At 44.6% G+C, this 6,736-nt stretch overlaps 2 non-coding genes across 2 annotated transcripts; one reads left to right on the plus strand and one right to left on the minus strand.

The window, feature by feature from the left end:
* Nucleotides 1-4,238: 4,238 nt before the first annotated feature.
* TRNAR-ACG (transfer RNA arginine (anticodon ACG)) lies at nt 4,239-4,311 on the minus strand. The gene has a single exon. It is a non-coding gene; the product is annotated as a tRNA-Arg (tRNA).
* Nucleotides 4,312-5,446: 1,135 nt separating this feature from the next.
* TRNAR-ACG (transfer RNA arginine (anticodon ACG)) lies at nt 5,447-5,519 on the plus strand. The gene has a single exon. It is a non-coding gene; the product is annotated as a tRNA-Arg (tRNA).
* Nucleotides 5,520-6,736: the final 1,217 nt, after the last annotated feature.

Below are 6,736 nucleotides of genomic sequence, written 5' to 3' on the forward strand. Positions count from 1 at the left end.
GGTTAACAGCGACTTTTGAAGACAATCTCAGGGAGTTAAGGTAAGTACTGGGCACTGATCAGAACCACACCAACAGGTCATACCGGTTGGCACTGGGGCAGCCGAGTGCAGAGGTGCATTAAGGCATCGGCTGCCCGATGGTTTCCTATGGGAGTTTGACCCTGTGACAAACAGGCTGCAGGCTAGGGCTGGAAAGCCAGTCGGGGTCAACAAATAGGTAGGTAGTAGACTTGGGGCGCTCAGGGAAATAGGTGCACCGTTGGTCCTTTTCTCCTGTGTCCAGGGGCAACAGATGCAGGGGTGTCTTTTGGTGTTGGATTTTCTTGTCCGGGAGCACCCTCAATCAGGGGGTCCTGTGAGTGAGGCGTCATGGGGGAGTCCGGCAGGGGTGAACCCAGGGTAGACTTGAGCTCTCAGGAGACAGGGGACATCGTTGGCACCAATGACCCACCTCAGCTGGCATCAAAGGTTACAGTTGCAGTTGTTGCAGTAGGTGTCGTCTTTTCTCTCACCAGCAGGATGGGGATGACCTGGATGACCTGTTTAGCAGAACCCAGTGCACTAAGAGTCAACGCCACATCAGAAACCACACAAAAAGTGGGGGATAACTAAGTTAACATAGGGTGCTTTCCTACAGTGTGCATCTGTCTTGGTGACAGCATTGAGACCTCTGTAGTCCATTCAAAATCTCTGCTACGGTTTACCTCCATTGGAATGAGGTTTGGGGACTAAGACCACTGGGTGGCCCAGTGATTGTCAGAGGGCTCTATCACCCCTAACTCCACCATCTTGCTTACTTCAGCTCTAATGCTATCCTTCACTTGGTCAGACTGTCTATTCATTTTGCTTTTGACAAGCAGATGATCGCCAGCGTACACATCATGGACACACCAGTTAGTCTTACCGGCAGAGAGGGAAAAGACCTTAGCATACTGCTGTAGCACTTGCATTCAGTCAGCTTGCTGCTGGGCACTGAGGGTGTCTGAAAATACCACTCCATCAACTGTCCCATCTTTGGGGCTGTGGGAGAGGAGGTCAGGAGCAGACTCACTCTCTCCTTTCTGATTCCCATCAGTGACCATCAGCATGGCACATCAGCTCTGTCATGGAAGAGCTTTAGACGGTTCACATGGATGACCCTGTGAGGGTTCCAAGGAGTGCCTACGTCAACCAGATAGATGACCTCACTCTTCTTCTCAAGGATAGGGTAAGGGTCACTCCATTTGTCCTGGAGTGCCCTGGGAGCCACAGGCCCAAGTACCCACACCTTCTGCCCTGGTTGGTACTCCACCATGGGAGTCTTTTGATCATACCAGAGCTTTTGAAGTGGTTGGCTGGCCTCAAGGTTTTTGGATGCTTTTTCCATGAACCCAGCCATCCTAAAATGTAGGCCACGCACATAGACCACAATGTCTTACTTGGGCTTTTTGAGAGGTCTCTCCCAGCCTTCCCTCACTAGACACAATGGTCCCCTAGAGGATGTCCAAACAAAAGATCAAGGCCCGTATTTATACTTTTTTAGCAAATGCGGCGCTAAAAAAAGTATAAATACTGGCCCAAAAGAGGGAAACCTTCTCCCTTCTGTGGCCCTTCTCTGCAGGCAAAAAGCAGACAAGGTAACAGGATATCCTATTCCCTTCTGAGTTTATCAAGGAGTCTTGCAATCCAATCATGCCCTTCGTGGTTTTGTGGAATCTCTCAACTGAACCATTTCCTTGTGGTGATATGGGGTGGTGAACATATAAATCACTCAACATTCATTCCACATTGCCTTGAGGTATGCAGATATGAAGTTTCTCCATCTGTTTGACACCATCTCCTTAGGGAAGCCCATTCTAGTAAAAATACTGATTGGGGCCCTGCAACTTCAGGAGCACTAGTAGCCCTAAGGGGTATAGCATTGGGGTGCCTGGTGGCATGATCCACTACCACCAGTATGTATCTTTTCCCTGATGCTGTTGGGGGATCTAGACAGCCAAATAATATCAACCCCTACCCTTTCAAAGGGAACTCCAACTACAGGACGTAGAATTAAGGGGACTTTTGGGTGGCCACCTATCTTGCCAATGGCTTGACAGGTGACACAGGAGTTACAAACTCCATCACCTTCTGGGACATTCCTGGCCAGTAAAAGTGAGGTACCAACCTGTTCCAATTTTTGGTCTGGCCAAGGTGCCCAGTAAGGGGATGTCATGAGCCAAAGTTAGCAGGAACTCTTCATATATCTGTGGCACTACCACTCTCTTTGTGGCACCAGGATTAGAGTTTCTAGCCTCAGCATACAGGAGTCCTTCCTCCAAATAGGCTCTGTGGGAGCAACTGTCATCTCCTTTTTCCTGATCAGCAATTTGATGACTCTGGCTCTCATGAGTGGGACAGGTCCTCTGGGTCAGGTACAGCTCTTCTCTAGAGGGTCCCCCTGCGGCTAGGAGCTCTGCAGCATAAGGCCCAAGTTCCTGGGGCTCAGTTCCCTCATGGGCTGACAGGTCTTTCTTGAGGAGAAGGGACCTGAGCTTGTGCTGCTCAGATGCTGGCTTACCAGGCTTCCTGCCTTTTCCCATTGAGGGCTGGGTCATTTTTCCAGTCTCCAGCACCTCTGTTTTACTCTGTGCTTTCCATTGTGCTCTTGATTTCACACACAGCTATTCAGGAATTCCAGATCAGTTCCTAGCAGAGAGGGTACAGAAATTGTAGAGGATACCACCACCTTTGTTTGACCAGAAAACCCTCCCAACTCTAAGGACAGCATTGCCATGGGATAGACCTTAGCTTGGTTGTCAGCACTGATGACTGTGAAGGATTCGCCAGTCAGATACTGTTCTGGGAATATCAATTTTTCAGTCACTATGATGAAACTTTCACCTGTACCCTTCAGTGCTTCAACGTTGATCCTATTAATATTAGGCTGTTGTCTGTACTTCTCCAGATTATTGGGCCAGACAGCCAGGGCAGCTACATCTACCCCACCCTCAGAGACTAAAGTTGCTTCTCTGAGCTCTCTGACATGGTCAGGATCCACTTGGGATCCCATCTGGAGACATACCACTGCAGTAGGACCGGCAGGTGCACCCTGGGGATTCTTTTTGGGACAGGCAGTCTCCAGTTCAGTGCCCATTAGCTTTGCAAAAGAAGCACCAAGCCATCTTGGGATCCGAGTTCTTACCCTGGTACCCACTCTTGGCCTGTGTCTTGTCTCGGGGGCCCACCCTCTTGAACAGGTTTTTGGGTTCTTCTAAAAGACTCTTAGTGGTATATTTATAAGCCATAAGCAATCTTTATGCCAGTGTGTCTAAATGTATGGGTTGCTACAGACTAGCGTTTCACAAGCTGATTTTTGTGGATCAGGAAAATCTGAGCAACAAATAAAGATGTCTTATTGCTTTAAAAGAGTCAATAATAAATGTGTCGGCCAACATAAACGATTCGCATTGGAGACTGGCATCATATCCAGCAGTTTGAAGTCTGCCCACGACGGAAACAATCTATTTTACTTTTATTTATAAAAAATATAAAAGAATTGTATTTTGTAAGTTTGCGCCACTTTTGCGCCAAAAAGTGACGCAAATGAGGCGCAAAAAAAGTATAAATATGAGCCTTAGGGCTTGATTTATGAAAAGTTAGTGCTGCCTTAATGTCACTTTTTGATGCAAAAGCGGCACAAACTTTCAAAATATAATAATTATAGGTTGTAAGTTTGCGCCGCTTTTGCATTAAAAAAATGACGTAAAGGCGGCACTAACTTTTCATAAATCAGGCCCTAAATAAGCCAAAACCTTTTTTTTCATGCAAAGGCTGCTTTTTGTCAAATACTTTTGTTTTATTTCACCGCATTAAGTACAGGACTTATAATGAATGTAATCTTTTATTCTTTAATGTGTTGCAAAATTGTCATATTTTTTATTGACCCGTCAAATTATTATTCCAACCATGATGTGAACCTACAGAAAAAGTTAATTTACTATGAAAAAACTGAGTAACCAAATCAAATATCAGTTATGCGTGTTTCCAAGATTATATTTATTATTCTTTTCAAAGTTTAAATGACACAAAAATACATAAAGCGCTGAGACTACTCACTGCAAAGTTGAGTTATTTCATCTTTTGATTTTAACTTTTCTTTAATGAGTTGTAATTTTAAAAGAGATGTGATTCACGGGGATATTTTTTGTAGAAATCAACTTGGTAAAAATCTATGTTGCAATCAATTTGGTGAACGTGAATGTGCTAAAATTAACTTCCGAGCCAGCCAGGAGTCGAACCTGGAATCTTCTGATTCGTAGTCAGACGCGTTATCCATTGCGCCACTGGCCCACTGAGTAGCTACACATGAAGGAACCATAGAACACTAACAGACACGTGAACGTGGGTGTTTAAGACTCATAAAGTTTGGAGTGTTATTATGAATTTGTAGTTCAAACCCAGACGCATACTACAACAGTAGCAAAGGGTGAACCCGCAGGTGAAAGGACGTATTAAACGATCTCACTGAATGTATCAGTAATGAGGAAAGTTTGGATACATTTACAAACTTTTTGCACTCTTGGGAGAGCGACTAATGGAGGAGCTTTGTATACTTTGGCTGCTCTGACAGGATCGAAAGTCTGTTAGAACTGGTCAGCCAGCCAATCAAAACTCTTCTTTTAACTAGCACTTTCCTGCCACAGTTTCGAGGGAACAGGCCGCGGTGAGATGCTACAGTCCCATATTACACGGTGTATTGAAACAGGAAAAAGAGCCCTTAGATGCGCTGACGGAACAGCTTTCATGTATTCGAGTTTCTAGATCCTTTTTAATAACTTCATTTACTTCTGAAATTAGTAGTTTTACTAATGCACTTGAAAAGAGAGTGATACAGCTGATGGGGGCAACCAGCGGTGGGGCCTGGAGTCTGCTGATCAGCGGTCAGGCACGTTATCGATTGTGCCACTTTGCCGCCCTTCACAACCTCTAGGATGGAGTGTGACAGAGCATGAAGGGGGATGCCGTGGCAGATACACACATACTTATTTATCTGAGTGTGATCATCCCTTTAGTGCATAGAAGACAAGCAGTACGGGGACAAGTACATTATGTAAAACACCTGACTGCTGACGAGATCTGGCAGCTGTTGGTACTTATGTCAAGGTACCTACTCACGACTTACACAGAGGAAATGTACCATCTGTATTATCTATAGAGACGAATATCCTACCCATAAGTGCTGCAGCAGAATGTCATCTGGGTGAAATGAATGGTAAAGCTGCTCGGGCCGCATCTTGGCCCCGCCGCAGGCACGTGCTGCGAACTCCCCCCGTTCCCGCAGCAATGTCTGTCTATTCTTTTAAGTGTTATATTTGTGAGTCTGGGATGTGCATTACAAGCTCCCAGGATTAGACGGATGAGTGGATGCGGTGTCTCCATGGCTGTGTTCTTGTAGATCTCTGCCCTGATGTTTGTAGTCAGCGGCGGGCCAGTGGCGCAATGGATAACGCGTCTGACTACGGATCAGAAGATTCCAGGTTCGACTCCTGGCTGGCTCGTTCATTGACCCGCGCTTTTTCACTTCTTTGAAATTGAAAAATGTCAGACTATTGTTAATTTAAAAGTGAAGTTCAGACGTGTGTAAAATAATAGTACAATTGTGCTTTCGTTAAGAACTCTGTTTTAAATAAAATATAGAGCGGGTAATGAAACAAAAAAAAATTATCCGGAAGCTGTTTTAATTCTTTCAAAAAAACATAAGTTAATGTGGACTCGACAAAGACCGCATAATTTTTTAATGGGAAAGTACAATTATTGTGAAATCACCGGTCGCCGGGCAAATCTAAAGGCGGTGCGTTGTAGAGGGGCATTTTCTAGACACATAAATAAATGAAAGCTGCTGTGTCAACGAATCCCTTGCTGTTGCTCCCCCTTGATGCAATGCACCGTTTGAAGTGTAAGGAGATATTTACATGAAATAATGTGACTAATGTTTTATAGATGCACATTTAGTTACCCCTTAGTATAAACTCGGACTGATTCTTAAGATGCTAAAATACAACTCCCAGTCGAGCCGAACCTGGAATCTTCTGATCCGTAGTCAGACGCGTTATCCATTGCGCCACTGGCCCATCGCTGCTCAGGAAGCAGGATGGGGTGTGATGTAGTATGAAGAAGGGCCTCGTGCTGTCACATGCGTTTATGACTAACGAGTACTGGGGAGCACCGTAGTCAAACAAGACTTGAACAGACACTTTTGTGGAAATTATTTCCTCATCGCTAAACTGCTGCTGAGATCTGACAAGTGTTGCTATTTATGTTAAGGTACCTGCTCAGGACTGGCCTGGAGGAAACGTACCATCCATCTGTACATGGTACATATGTAGTTGAATGATATTAAACTGAACTTTCATCTTTTACTCGACATCACAGATCGATTCCTCTTCAGTTACTTTTAAAGATTAAAATATCCAAATCTCTTGCCTATATCACAATTAGTACGTGAGGCAGTGAGGACTTTTGTACATAACATGGCTACTAAATATTCATTAAATCGTAACCCTGGTTATAGAGATGAATATTCGCTCCATCAATCTAGGCAGCTGCATTTTACAGCAGTGATCCGATTTTAAAGCTGGTTGGGTTCGCGCGCATCCTGACATCGCTGCAGAAATAGTCTCCGAACTCCCACAATTCTTTTATTCACTTTCTTTTTTTTATTTTGTATTTCTGAATTTGGGACTGTGAACTACAATCCCTCAATATTAGGCTGATC

Source organism: Pleurodeles waltl, chromosome 6 (genome assembly GCF_031143425.1).
Source record: "Pleurodeles waltl isolate 20211129_DDA chromosome 6, aPleWal1.hap1.20221129, whole genome shotgun sequence".
NCBI classification, from domain to species: domain Eukaryota; kingdom Metazoa; phylum Chordata; class Amphibia; order Caudata; family Salamandridae; genus Pleurodeles; species Pleurodeles waltl.